The sequence below is a fragment of the Lissotriton helveticus genome, chromosome 4_1, assembly GCF_964261635.1.
Source record: "Lissotriton helveticus chromosome 4_1, aLisHel1.1, whole genome shotgun sequence".
Classification (NCBI taxonomy): Eukaryota; Metazoa; Chordata; class Amphibia; order Caudata; family Salamandridae; genus Lissotriton; species Lissotriton helveticus.
The window spans coordinates 1,671,864,868-1,671,878,283 of NC_136063.1; the positions used below are offsets into that span (position 1 = coordinate 1,671,864,868).

Here is a 13,416-nt window from a genome sequence, read left to right on the forward strand (position 1 = left end):
GAGAGGAAATGAACCTAACGTTTAAATTGTGGATGGGAAACAACAGTTTTTAGTTTTCAGCTTCAATACATATGTTTATGAATAATTGATTTCTTTATATAGTCTTATCGCTATCTAGACGGATATAGCTATGTATACATAGATGCATACTTATACGTTGATAAGTATCAGTATAAAACATTGACGTTATGTTTTTCCAAGACCAAATTCTAAGAAATGGGTGAAATAGTAAATCTCATAATTCAAGCAGGTCTCACCGAGATTTGAACTCGGATCGCTGGATTCAGAGTCCAGAGTGCTAACCATTACACCATGGAACCCTCCCATACATGAGTCATTTTTCCATTGAGACAAAAGAGAGCGCATTAGTGCGGGGGCATTTCTTACATTGATGAAACGATATCTCTGTTGAATGCTCATAGTGTAAAGAGCTATAATGTGATTTGATTCTGTTCAGATACATTCTCCTTAACAGTGTTAAATATGCAAACGTTTATCAGGATAGGCAAGTTATATCATAATGATCATCTTTGACTGTAACATATTAAAACATTTTACATTTCCAAACTAATACACCCATTTCTTTGTCTCTCACATGGGCTGCGCCAAAGAGCAATGATTGGCACGTTGGACTTTGCATGCAAAGGTACCAGTCCAAATCTTGGGGGTACTATTTTATTACTCTTGACCTTTTCTATTTCTGTCACCTTTGTTTATTGATAGCTCAAATCCAACACCAGTAGGTTGAAAGAGACAATTATTGATTCCTTTCAAAACGTCCATCAGCTTGAACAAGTTACAGAAATACAAACATTATAATACGTTTACATCACATTCCTACACAAAATAGTGTGACATTAAGAAATCCTATCCTGTTTTTCTGAAATGCATTTGAGAGGCCTGATTCCCAGCATCCCTTTTTGAAGCTTTCTGCGCTATTGATAAGGCGAATTTAGCACATTTTGAAAGAGAAGTGTTCTTAAATCAAACCTAGAGAACCACAATGACGGTATCATTCAGATAGTACAAATGTTTTTGTATATTAGTATGGAAATTGTGAAATAAAACGTTTTTCATGCTGATTTTCAACAGTCGATCTGCAATCGTGAAACATAAGCTTTTGCTTGGAGGCCTCACAGGTACTGATCTAATTTTCTCTTTTAAGATTATTCACAAATCATATGATATGCTTTGTATAAATCAACTATATTGTTAGATCAAAATTGAGTAAAAAGTGACTATCTCAATTTCATGACATATAGAAGAGTAAGGAGAAGAAGCTCATGTTTCAAATGTGGAGAAGCAACAACTTTTCATTATTTTCACCTCTACTAATTATATGCATTTTTATAATGTATGTGTTTATGTTGTCCTATAAATATACAGAGACATATAGCAAGATATAGGGAGATACATATGTGTAAAGTGGATATGTACAAGTTTATAAGTAAATGAGATGTTTTTCCAATTAATAATTCTAAGAACTGAATGGAAAAAGAAAATCGTAAAGTTTAGATAAGTCCCACTGTGATTTGTACTCAGATCCCGGTTTTCAGAGTCTAGAGTGCTAAGCATGATACCATCAAACCACCTGTACCAGGTTGAGCTTTTCATTTTGAGAGAAGAGATTGCATTCACGGGGGAATCTTATATTTTATTGCAAAATCGTATCTCACATAAAAAGTACTGTTCAACAGAGTGATAGCGTTACTTGAGTCCTCTGGGCAACATCCTTCCCTAACATAGTTCAATATGCAAAAGTTGAACAGAATAGAAAAGTAATAACATTCTGTTGGTCTTTGACTGTAGAACATTAAAAACTTTGAAATGTTCACATTGCTGCAGCAATTTGCTCCCTTGTCACATGGGAGGTTCCATGGTGTAATGGTTAGCGCTTTGGACTTTGAATCCAAGGATCCGAGTTCAAATCTCGGTGGGACCACTTTCATGACTGTTGATCAAATCTTTTTCTGTCAAGTGTATTCATAAATATCACAAATCTAACACGGGTAGAGTGAAACATTAATTTATTGATTGTATTCTGAAAGTCTATTCGATGTGAGCAAATGATAGAACTTTTAGAAAACATGGAAATTAAATGGCTCAAAATAATGAGACATTTTGCGAGCTGACTCTGTTTTCTCAAACTCATCACAGGGGGCTGATGCAAGATATTACTTTCTTAAATCTTACTGTTATTGATAAGGGGAAGATGGAACTTTTTAATTGGAAATCCTTCATTAAAACAAAACTTGAGGAATCAAATTGTGTATTATGGGGACAGAAGACATGACGTTTTGAATAACAATCGTGAAATTCAGACACACATATATTTACACTCTGATTTTCTAAAGTAAATCCATAACCATAAAGTAAAATCTTTCGAAAGACGTGTCAAAGGTAATAATCTGAATTTCTCTTTCAAAGAAATTCACAATTAAATGCACTGTGTAAGTCAAGCATGTTGTCATATAAGAAATCAGCAAAAATTAACTATCTCATTACTGGTCATATAGATGAGAGAGGAAATGAACCTAACGTTTAAATTGTGGATGGGAAACAACAGTTTTTAGTTTTCAGCTTCAATACATATGTTTATGAATAATTGATTTCTTTATATAGTCTTATCGCTATCTAGACGGATATAGCTATGTATACATAGATGCATACTTATACGTTGATAAGTATCAGTATAAAACATTGACGTTATGTTTTTCCAAGACCAAATTCTAAGAAATGGGTGAAATAGTAAATCTCATAATTCAAGCAAGTCCCACCGAGATTTGAACTCGGATCGCTGGATTCAGAGTCCAGAGTGCTAACCATTACACCATGGAACCCTCCCATACATGAGTCTTTTTTCCATTGAGACAAAAGAGAGCGCATTAGTGCGGGGGCATTTCTTACATTGATGAAACGATATCTCTGTTGAATGCTCATAGTGTAAAGAGCTATAATGTGATTTGATTCTGTTCAGATACATTCTCCTTAACAGTGTTAAATATGCAAACGTTTATCAGGATAGGCAAGTTATATCATAATGATCATCTTTGACTGTAACATATTAAAACATTTTACATTTCCAAACTAATACACCCATTTCTTTGTCTCTCACATGGGCTGCGCCAAAGAGCAATGATTGGCACGTTGGACTTTGCATGCAAAGGTACCAGTCCAAATCTTGGGGGTACTATTTTATTACTCTTGACCTTTTCTATTTCTGTCACCTTTGTTTATTGATAGCTCAAATCCAACACCAGTAGGTTGAAAGAGACAATTATTGATTCCTTTCAAAACGTCCATCAGCTTGAACAAGTTACAGAAATACAAACATTATAATACGTTTACATCACATTCCTACACAAAATAGTGTGACATTAAGAAATCCTATCCTGTTTTTCTGAAATGCATTTCAGAGGCCTGATTCCCAGCATCCCTTTTTGAAGCTTTCTGCGCTATTGATAAGGCGAATTTAGCACATTTTGAAAGAGAAGTGTTCTTAAATCAAACCTAGAGAACCACAATGACGGTATCATTCAGATAGTACAAATGTTTTTTGTATATTAGTATGGAAATTGTGAAATAAAACGTTTTTCATGCTGATTTTCAACAGTCGATCTGCAATCGTGAAACATAAGCTTTTGCTTGGAGGCCTCACAGGTACTGATCTAATTTTCTCTTTTAAGATTATTCACAAATCATATGATATGCTTTGTATAAATCAACTATATTGTTAGATCAAAATTGAGTAAAAAGTGACTATCTCAATTTCATGACATATAGAAGAGTAAGGAGAAGAAGCTCATGTTTCAAATGTGGAGAGGCAACAACTTTTCATTATTTTCACCTCTACTAATTATATGCATTTTTATAATGTATGTGTTTATGTTGTCCTATAAATATACAGAGACATATAGCAAGATATAGGGAGATACATACGTGTAAAGTGGATATGTACAAGTTTATAAGTAAATGAGATGTTTTTCCAATTAATAATTCTAAGAACTGAATGGAAAAGAAAATCGTAAAGTTTAGATAAGTCCCACTGTGATTTGTACTCAGATCCCGGTTTTCAGAGTCTAGAGTGCTAAGCATGATACCATCAAACCACCTGTACCAGGTTGAGCTTTTCATTTTGAGAGAAGAGATTGCATTCACGGGGGAATCTTATATTTTATTGCAAAATCGTATCTCACATAAAAAGTACTCTTCAACAGAGTGATAGCGTTACTTGAGTCCTCTGGGCAACATCCTTCCCTAACATAGTTCAATATGCAAAAGTTGAACAGAATAGAAAAGTAATAACATTCTGTTGGTCTTTGACTGTAGAACATTAAAAACTTTGAAATGTTCACATTGCTGCAGCAATTTGCTCCCTTGTCTCATGGGAGGTTCCATGGTGTAATGGTTAGCACTTTGGACTTTGAATCCAAGGATCCGAGTTCAAATCTCGGTGGGACCACTTTCATGACTGTTGATCAAATCTTTTTCTGTCAAGTGTATTCATAAATATCACAAATCTAACACGGGTAGAGTGAAACATTAATTTATTGATTGTATTCTGAAAGTCTATTCGATGTGAGCAAATTATAGAACTTTTAGAAAACATGGAAATTAAATGGCTCAAAATAATGAGACATTTTGCGAGCTGACTCTGTTTTCTCAAACTCATCACAGGGGGCTGATGCAAGATATTACTTTCTTAAATCTTACTGTTATTGATAAGGGGAAGATGGAACTTTTTAATTGGAAATCCTTCATTAAAACAAAACTTGAGGAATCAAATTGTGTATTATGGGGACAGAAGATATGACGTTTTGAATAACAATCGTGAAATTCAGACACACATATATTTACACTCTGATTTTCTAAAGTAAATCCATAACCATGAAGTAAAATCTTTCGAAAGACGTGTCAAAGGTAATAATCTGAATTTCTCTTTCAAAGAAATTCACAATTAAATGCACTGTGTAAGTCAAGCATGTTGTCATATAAGAAATCAGCAAAAATTAACTATCTCATTACTGGTCATATAGATGAGAGAGGAAATGAACCTAACGTTTAAATTGTGGATGGGAAACAACAGTTTTTAGTTTTCAGCTTCAATACATATGTTTATGAATAATTGATTTCTTTATATAGTCTTATCGCTATCTAGACGGATATAGCTATGTATACATAGATGCATACTTATACGTTGATAAGTATCAGTATAAAACATTGACGTTATGTTTTTCCAAGACCAAATTCTAAGAAATGGGTGAAATAGTAAATCTCATAATTCAAGCAGGTCTCACCGAGATTTGAACTCGGATCGCTGGATTCAGAGTCCAGAGTGCTAACCATTACACCATGGAACCCTCCCATACATGAGTCATTTTTCCATTGAGACAAAAGAGAGCGCATTAGTGCGGGGGCATTTCTTACATTGATGAAACGATATCTCTGTTGAATGCTCATAGTGTAAAGAGCTATAATGTGATTTGATTCTGTTCAGATACATTCTCCTTAACAGTGTTAAATATGCAAACGTTTATCAGGATAGGCAAGTTATATCATAATGATCATCTTTGACTGTAACATATTAAAACATTTTACATTTCCAAACTAATACACCCATTTCTTTGTCTCTCACATGGGCTGCGCCAAAGAGCAATGATTGGCACGTTGGACTTTGCATGCAAAGGTACCAGTCCAAATCTTGGGGGTACTATTTTATTACTCTTGACCTTTTCTATTTCTGTCACCTTTGTTTATTGATAGCTCAAATCCAACACCAGTAGGTTGAAAGAGACAATTATTGATTCCTTTCAAAACGTCCATCAGCTTGAACAAGTTACAGAAATACAAACATTATAATACGTTTACATCACATTCCTACACAAAATAGTGTGACATTAAGAAATCCTATCCTGTTTTTCTGAAATGCATTTCAGAGGCCTGATTCCCAGCATCCCTTTTTGAAGCTTTCTGCGCTATTGATAAGGCGAATTTAGCACATTTTGAAAGAGAAGTGTTCTTAAATCAAACCTAGAGAACCACAATGACGGTATCATTCAGATAGTACAAATGTTTTTGTATATTAGTATGGAAATTGTGAAATAAAACGTTTTTCATGCTGATTTTCAACAGTCGATCTGCAATCGTGAAACATAAGCTTTTGCTTGGAGGCCTCACAGGTACTGATCTAATTTTCTCTTTTAAGATTATTCACAAATCATATGATATGCTTTGTATAAATCAACTATATTGTTAGATCAAAATTGAGTAAAAAGTGACTATCTCAATTTCATGACATATAGAAGAGTAAGGAGAAGAAGCTCATGTTTCAAATGTGGAGAAGCAACAACTTTTCATTATTTTCACCTCTACTAATTATATGCATTTTTATAATGTATGTGTTTATGTTGTCCTATAAATATACAGAGACATATAGCAAGATATAGGGAGATACATATGTGTAAAGTGGATATGTACAAGTTTATAAGTAAATGAGATGTTTTTCCAATTAATAATTCTAAGAACTGAATGGAAAAAGAAAATCGTAAAGTTTAGATAAGTCCCACTGTGATTTGTACTCAGATCCCGGTTTTCAGAGTCTAGAGTGCTAAGCATGATACCATCAAACCACCTGTACCAGGTTGAGCTTTTCATTTTGAGAGAAGAGATTGCATTCACGGGGGAATCTTATATTTTATTGCAAAATCGTATCTCACATAAAAAGTACTGTTCAACAGAGTGATAGCGTTACTTGAGTCCTCTGGGCAACATCCTTCCCTAACATAGTTCAATATGCAAAAGTTGAACAGAATAGAAAAGTAATAACATTCTGTTGGTCTTTGACTGTAGAACATTAAAAACTTTGAAATGTTCACATTGCTGCAGCAATTTGCTCCCTTGTCACATGGGAGGTTCCATGGTGTAATGGTTAGCGCTTTGGACTTTGAATCCAAGGATCCGAGTTCAAATCTCGGTGGGACCACTTTCATGACTGTTGATCAAATCTTTTTCTGTCAAGTGTATTCATAAATATCACAAATCTAACACGGGTAGAGTGAAACATTAATTTATTGATTGTATTCTGAAAGTCTATTCGATGTGAGCAAATGATAGAACTTTTAGAAAACATGGAAATTAAATGGCTCAAAATAATGAGACATTTTGCGAGCTGACTCTGTTTTCTCAAACTCATCACAGGGGGCTGATGCAAGATATTACTTTCTTAAATCTTACTGTTATTGATAAGGGGAAGATGGAACTTTTTAATTGGAAATCCTTCATTAAAACAAAACTTGAGGAATCAAATTGTGTATTATGGGGACAGAAGACATGACGTTTTGAATAACAATCGTGAAATTCAGACACACATATATTTACACTCTGATTTTCTAAAGTAAATCCATAACCATAAAGTAAAATCTTTCGAAAGACGTGTCAAAGGTAATAATCTGAATTTCTCTTTCAAAGAAATTCACAATTAAATGCACTGTGTAAGTCAAGCATGTTGTCATATAAGAAATCAGCAAAAATTAACTATCTCATTACTGGTCATATAGATGAGAGAGGAAATGAACCTAACGTTTAAATTGTGGATGGGAAACAACAGTTTTTAGTTTTCAGCTTCAATACATATGTTTATGAATAATTGATTTCTTTATATAGTCTTATCGCTATCTAGACGGATATAGCTATGTATACATAGATGCATACTTATACGTTGATAAGTATCAGTATAAAACATTGACGTTATGTTTTTCCAAGACCAAATTCTAAGAAATGGGTGAAATAGTAAATCTCATAATTCAAGCAAGTCCCACCGAGATTTGAACTCGGATCGCTGGATTCAGAGTCCAGAGTGCTAACCATTACACCATGGAACCCTCCCATACATGAGTCATTTTTCCATTGAGACAAAAGAGAGCGCATTAGTGCGGGGGCATTTCTTACATTGATGAAACGATATCTCTGTTGAATGCTCATAGTGTAAAGAGCTATAATGTGATTTGATTCTGTTCAGATACATTCTCCTTAACAGTGTTAAATATGCAAACGTTTATCAGGATAGGCAAGTTATATCATAATGATCATCTTTGACTGTAACATATTAAAACATTTTACATTTCCAAACTAATACACCCATTTCTTTGTCTCTCACATGGGCTGCGCCAAAGAGCAATGATTGGCACGTTGGACTTTGCATGCAAAGGTACCAGTCCAAATCTTGGGGGTACTATTTTATTACTCTTGACCTTTTCTATTTCTGTCACCTTTGTTTATTGATAGCTCAAATCCAACACCAGTAGGTTGAAAGAGACAATTATTGATTCCTTTCAAAACGTCCATCAGCTTGAACAAGTTACAGAAATACAAACATTATAATACGTTTACATCACATTCCTACACAAAATAGTGTGACATTAAGAAATCCTATCCTGTTTTTCTGAAATGCATTTCAGAGGCCTGATTCCCAGCATCCCTTTTTGAAGCTTTCTGCGCTATTGATAAGGCGAATTTAGCACATTTTGAAAGAGAAGTGTTCTTAAATCAAACCTAGAGAACCACAATGACGGTATCATTCAGATAGTACAAATGTTTTTGTATATTAGTATGGAAATTGTGAAATAAAACGTTTTTCATGCTGATTTTCAACAGTCGATCTGCAATCGTGAAACATAAGCTTTTGCTTGGAGGCCTCACAGGTACTGATCTAATTTTCTCTTTTAAGATTATTCACAAATCATATGATATGCTTTGTATAAATCAACTATATTGTTAGATCAAAATTGAGTAAAAAGTGACTATCTCAATTTCATGACATATAGAAGAGTAAGGAGAAGAAGCTCATGTTTCAAATGTGGAGAGGCAACAACTTTTCATTATTTTCACCTCTACTAATTATATGCATTTTTATAATGTATGTGTTTATGTTGTCCTATAAATATACAGAGACATATAGCAAGATATAGGGAGATACATACGTGTAAAGTGGATATGTACAAGTTTATAAGTAAATGAGATGTTTTTCCAATTAATAATTCTAAGAACTGAATGGAAAAAGAAAATCGTAAAGTTTAGATAAGTCCCACTGTGATTTGTACTCAGATCCCGGTTTTCAGAGTCTAGAGTGCTAAGCATGATACCATCAAACCACCTGTACCAGGTTGAGCTTTTCATTTTGAGAGAAGAGATTGCATTCACGGGGGAATCTTATATTTTATTGCAAAATCGTATCTCACATAAAAAGTACTGTTCAACAGAGTGATAGCGTTACTTGAGTCCTCTGGGCAACATCCTTCCCTAACATAGTTCAATATGCAAAAGTTGAACAGAATAGAAAAGTAATAACATTCTGTTGGTCTTTGACTGTAGAACATTAAAAACTTTGAAATGTTCACATTGCTGCAGCAATTTGCTCCCTTGTCACATGGGAGGTTCCATGGTGTAATGGTTAGCGCTTTGGACTTTGAATCCAAGGATCCGAGTTCAAATCTCGGTGGGACCACTTTCATGACTGTTGATCAAATCTTTTTCTGTCAAGTGTATTCATAAATATCACAAATCTAACACGGGTAGAGTGAAACATTAATTTATTGATTGTATTCTGAAAGTCTATTCGATGTGAGCAAATGATAGAACTTTTAGAAAACATGGAAATTAAATGGCTCAAAATAATGAGACATTTTGCGAGCTGACTCTGTTTTCTCAAACTCATCACAGGGGGCTGATGCAAGATATTACTTTCTTAAATCTTACTGTTATTGATAAGGGGAAGATGGAACTTTTTAATTGGAAATCCTTTATTAAAACAAAACTTGAGGAATCAAATTGTGTATTATGGGGACAGAAGACATGACGTTTTGAATAACAATCGTGAAATTCAGACACACATATATTTACACTCTGATTTTCTAAAGTAAATCCATAACCATAAAGTAAAATCTTTCGAAAGACGTGTCAAAGGTAATAATCTGAATTTCTCTTTCAAAGAAATTCACAATTAAATGCACTGTGTAAGTCAAGCATGTTGTCATATAAGAAATCAGCAAAAATTAACTATCTCATTACTGGTCATATAGATGAGAGAGGAAATGAACCTAACGTTTAAATTGTGGATGGGAAACAACAGTTTTTAGTTTTCAGCTTCAATACATATGTTTATGAATAATTGATTTCTTTATATAGTCTTATCGCTATCTAGACGGATATAGCTATGTATACATAGATGCATACTTATACGTTGATAAGTATCAGTATAAAACATTGACGTTATGTTTTTCCAAGACCAAATTCTAAGAAATGGGTGAAATAGTAAATCTCATAATTCAAGCAGGTCCCACCGAGATTTGAACTCGGATCGCTGGATTCAGAGTCCAGAGTGCTAACCATTACACCATGGAACCCTCCCATACATGAGTCATTTTTCCATTGAGACAAAAGAGAGCGCATTAGTGCGGGGGCATTTCTTACATTGATGAAACGATATCTCTGTTGAATGCTCATAGTGTAAAGAGCTATAATGTGATTTGATTCTGTTCAGATACATTCTCCTTAACAGTGTTAAATATGCAAACGTTTATCAGGATAGGCAAGTTATATCATAATGATCATCTTTGACTGTAACATATTAAAACATTTTACATTTCCAAACTAATACACCCATTTCTTTGTCTCTCACATGGGCTGCGCCAAAGAGCAATGATTGGCACGTTGGACTTTGCATGCAAAGGTACCAGTCCAAATCTTGGGGGTACTATTTTATTACTCTTGACCTTTTCTATTTCTGTCACCTTTGTTTATTGATAGCTCAAATCCAACACCAGTAGGTTGAAAGAGACAATTATTGATTCCTTTCAAAACGTCCATCAGCTTGAACAAGTTACAGAAATACAAACATTATAATACGTTTACATCACATTCCTACACAAAATAGTGTGACATTAAGAAATCCTATCCTGTTTTTCTGAAATGCATTTCAGAGGCCTGATTCCCAGCATCCCTTTTTGAAGCTTTCTGCGCTATTGATAAGGCGAATTTAGCACATTTTGAAAGAGAAGTGTTCTTAAATCAAACCTAGAGAACCACAATGACGGTATCATTCAGATAGTACAAATGTTTTTGTATATTAGTATGGAAATTGTGAAATAAAACGTTTTTCATGCTGATTTTCAACAGTCGATCTGCAATCGTGAAACATAAGCTTTTGCTTGGAGGCCTCACAGGTACTGATCTAATTTTCTCTTTTAAGATTATTCACAAATCATATGATATGCTTTGTATAAATCAACTATATTGTTAGATCAAAATTGAGTAAAAAGTGACTATCTCAATTTCATGACATATAGAAGAGTAAGGAGAAGAAGCTCATGTTTCAAATGTGGAGAGGCAACAACTTTTCATTATTTTCACCTCTACTAATTATATGCATTTTTATAATGTATGTGTTTATGTTGTCCTATAAATATACAGAGACATATAGCAAGATATAGGGAGATACATACGTGTAAAGTGGATATGTACAAGTTTATAAGTAAATGAGATGTTTTTCCAATTAATAATTCTAAGAACTGAATGGAAAAAGAAAATCGTAAAGTTTAGATAAGTCCCACTGTGATTTGTACTCAGATCCCGGTTTTCAGAGTCTAGAGTGCTAAGCATGATACCATCAAACCACCTGTACCAGGTTGAGCTTTTCATTTTGAGAGAAGAGATTGCATTCACGGGGGAATCTTATATTTTATTGCAAAATCGTATCTCACATAAAAAGTACTGTTCAACAGAGTGATAGCGTTACTTGAGTCCTCTGGGCAACATCCTTCCCTAACATAGTTCAATATGCAAAAGTTGAACAGAATAGAAAAGTAATAACATTCTGTTGGTCTTTGACTGTAGAACATTAAAAACTTTGAAATGTTCACATTGCTGCAGCAATTTGCTCCCTTGTCACATGGGAGGTTCCATGGTGTAATGGTTAGCGCTTTGGACTTTGAATCCAAGGATCCGAGTTCAAATCTCGGTGGGACCACTTTCATGACTGTTGATCAAATCTTTTTCTGTCAAGTGTATTCATAAATATCACAAATCTAACACGGGTAGAGTGAAACATTAATTTATTGATTGTATTCTGAAAGTCTATTCGATGTGAGCAAATTATAGAACTTTTAGAAAACATGGAAATTAAATGGCTCAAAATAATGAGACATTTTGCGAGCTGACTCTGTTTTCTCAAACTCATCACAGGGGGCTGATGCAAGATATTACTTTCTTAAATCTTACTGTTATTGATAAGGGGAAGATGGAACTTTTTAATTGGAAATCCTTCATTAAAACAAAACTTGAGGAATCAAATTGTGTATTATGGGGACAGAAGACATGACGTTTTGAATAACAATCGTGAAATTCAGACACACATATATTTACACTCTGATTTTCTAAAGTAAATCCATAACCATAAAGTAAAATCTTTCGAAAGACGTGTCAAAGGTAATAATCTGAATTTCTCTTTCAAAGAAATTCACAATTAAATGCACTGTGTAAGTCAAGCATGTTGTCATATAAGAAATCAGCAAAAATTAACTATCTCATTACTGGTCATATAGATGAGAGAGGAAATGAACCTAACGTTTAAATTGTGGATGGGAAACAACAGTTTTTAGTTTTCAGCTTCAATACATATGTTTATGAATAATTGATTTCTTTATATAGTCTTATCGCTATCTAGACGGATATAGCTATGTATACATAGATGCATACTTATACGTTGATAAGTATCAGTATAAAACATTGACGTTATGTTTTTCCAAGACCAAATTCTAAGAAATGGGTGAAATAGTAAATCTCATAATTCAAGCAGGTCCCACCGAGATTTGAACTCGGATCGCTGGATTCAGAGTCCAGAGTGCTAACCATTACACCATGGAACCCTCCCATACATGAGTCATTTTTCCATTGAGACAAAAGAGAGCGCATTAGTGCGGGGGCATTTCTTACATTGATGAAACGATATCTCTGTTGAATGCTCATAGTGTAAAGAGCTATAATGTGATTTGATTCTGTTCAGATACATTCTCCTTAACAGTGTTAAATATGCAAACGTTTATCAGGATAGGCAAGTTATATCATAATGATCATCTTTGACTGTAACATATTAAAACATTTTACATTTCCAAACTAATACACCCATTTCTTTGTCTCTCACATGGGCTGCGCCAAAGAGCAATGATTGGCACGTTGGACTTTGCATGCAAAGGTACCAGTCCAAATCTTGGGGGTACTATTTTATTACTCTTGACCTTTTCTATTTCTGTCACCTTTGTTTATTGATAGCTCAAATCCAACACCAGTAGGTTGAAAGAGACAATTATTGATTCCTTTCAAAACGTCCATCAGCTTGAACAAGTTACAGAAATACAAACATTA

The 13,416-nt window shown here is 34.0% G+C and overlaps 11 non-coding genes across 11 annotated transcripts; 5 read left to right on the forward strand and 6 right to left on the reverse strand.

Annotated features, from left to right (window-relative positions):
• Positions 1-248: 248 nt before the first annotated feature.
• On the reverse strand, positions 249-320 carry TRNAQ-CUG (transfer RNA glutamine (anticodon CUG)). Its single transcript has one exon. It is a non-coding gene; the product is annotated as a tRNA-Gln (tRNA).
• A 1,550-nt stretch (positions 321-1,870) lies between these two features.
• TRNAQ-UUG (transfer RNA glutamine (anticodon UUG)) lies at positions 1,871-1,942 on the forward strand. Its single transcript has one exon. It is a non-coding gene; the product is annotated as a tRNA-Gln (tRNA).
• An 826-nt stretch (positions 1,943-2,768) lies between these two features.
• Positions 2,769-2,840, reverse strand: TRNAQ-CUG (transfer RNA glutamine (anticodon CUG)). The gene has a single exon. It is a non-coding gene; the product is annotated as a tRNA-Gln (tRNA).
• A 1,550-nt stretch (positions 2,841-4,390) lies between these two features.
• TRNAQ-UUG (transfer RNA glutamine (anticodon UUG)) lies at positions 4,391-4,462 on the forward strand. Its single transcript has one exon. It is a non-coding gene; the product is annotated as a tRNA-Gln (tRNA).
• An 826-nt stretch (positions 4,463-5,288) lies between these two features.
• TRNAQ-CUG (transfer RNA glutamine (anticodon CUG)) lies at positions 5,289-5,360 on the reverse strand. The gene has a single exon. It is a non-coding gene; the product is annotated as a tRNA-Gln (tRNA).
• Positions 5,361-6,910: 1,550 nt separating this feature from the next.
• Positions 6,911-6,982, forward strand: TRNAQ-UUG (transfer RNA glutamine (anticodon UUG)). The gene has a single exon. It is a non-coding gene; the product is annotated as a tRNA-Gln (tRNA).
• Positions 6,983-7,808: 826 nt separating this feature from the next.
• Positions 7,809-7,880, reverse strand: TRNAQ-CUG (transfer RNA glutamine (anticodon CUG)). The gene has a single exon. It is a non-coding gene; the product is annotated as a tRNA-Gln (tRNA).
• A 1,550-nt stretch (positions 7,881-9,430) lies between these two features.
• TRNAQ-UUG (transfer RNA glutamine (anticodon UUG)) lies at positions 9,431-9,502 on the forward strand. Its single transcript has one exon. It is a non-coding gene; the product is annotated as a tRNA-Gln (tRNA).
• Positions 9,503-10,328: 826 nt separating this feature from the next.
• On the reverse strand, positions 10,329-10,400 carry TRNAQ-CUG (transfer RNA glutamine (anticodon CUG)). The gene has a single exon. It is a non-coding gene; the product is annotated as a tRNA-Gln (tRNA).
• A 1,550-nt stretch (positions 10,401-11,950) lies between these two features.
• Positions 11,951-12,022, forward strand: TRNAQ-UUG (transfer RNA glutamine (anticodon UUG)). Its single transcript has one exon. It is a non-coding gene; the product is annotated as a tRNA-Gln (tRNA).
• An 826-nt stretch (positions 12,023-12,848) lies between these two features.
• Positions 12,849-12,920, reverse strand: TRNAQ-CUG (transfer RNA glutamine (anticodon CUG)). Its single transcript has one exon. It is a non-coding gene; the product is annotated as a tRNA-Gln (tRNA).
• Positions 12,921-13,416: the final 496 nt, after the last annotated feature.